The sequence below is a fragment of the Scylla paramamosain genome, chromosome 25 (genome assembly GCF_035594125.1).
Source record: "Scylla paramamosain isolate STU-SP2022 chromosome 25, ASM3559412v1, whole genome shotgun sequence".
In the NCBI taxonomy this organism is placed as follows: domain Eukaryota; kingdom Metazoa; phylum Arthropoda; class Malacostraca; order Decapoda; family Portunidae; genus Scylla; species Scylla paramamosain.
This window is the reverse complement of record NC_087175.1, coordinates 5366497-5367500: the sequence shown is the minus strand read 5'-3', so window position 1 is coordinate 5367500 and position 1004 is coordinate 5366497.

Below are 1004 nucleotides of genomic sequence, written 5' to 3'. Positions count from 1 at the left end.
TCTTTTTTTTTTTCTTTTTTATTCTTTCACGACTTAAGTGAAAGTTGTTTCGTTTTCTTTTAAGGATAAACGAAAGTAATTGTACGCAGTAACTTTTCTTTTCGTTTTCTTTCAAGATTTAAAAGGGGTCATGTTGTTTCGTTTTTCTTTCCAGGCTAAACTAAGGTAGTTGTATGTCCTTTTTTTTTCATAACTTAAAAAAGAAATGCTAGTACGTTTTCTTTTTTTCGTTTTCTTTTCTTGTCTTACAGGAAAGTGATGGCAGTACGTTTTATTGCCTTTATCTTCTTTCTCGACTAAGCGAAAGGAATGGGAGTCCGTTTTCTTCTTTTTGTTTCCGTTTTCTTTCACGATTTATGCAAGAGGTGCGTTTTCTTGTTACGTCTTTTCATGATGGTACGGTCGTAAGGTGGAGAAAATGGAGGATAAACTCTAGTAAATATGAAACCGCACATTTTCTTCCCACGATTCACATTAAAAGCAAACAAAACATGAGGTAACAAAGATAACAGACATGTAAATAAATAAGAGGTAAAGAAAATGGGGGATAAACTCTAGTAAATATAAAACTGCATATTTTCTTCCCACGATTCATTAAAAAACAAAAGAAATATGAGGTAACACAGATAATAGACATATAAATAAATAAATAAAAGATAAAGAAAATAAACGATAAACTCTTGTGAATAGTAAATAGTAAATTGACTTTTCACGACTTACATTAAAAGGGAACTTAATAGTAGGTAAAAAAATAATACACAAATAAATAAATAAATAAATAAATAAATAATAAACAGTAGTTAAAATATCACCGTTTTCTTTTCATGACTTACAAGAAAACGAAGAAAAAAAAGGATAAACAACACTTGATTTGAAAAGTAATGAAAAATATGGCTTAACTTTCACAGCACTGTAAAAGGAGGAAAACTCTTTGAATGAACACAGAAAAGATGCAACAGATGATCAATAACACCTTTCCTAACCTACAGAACTATGTATTTATG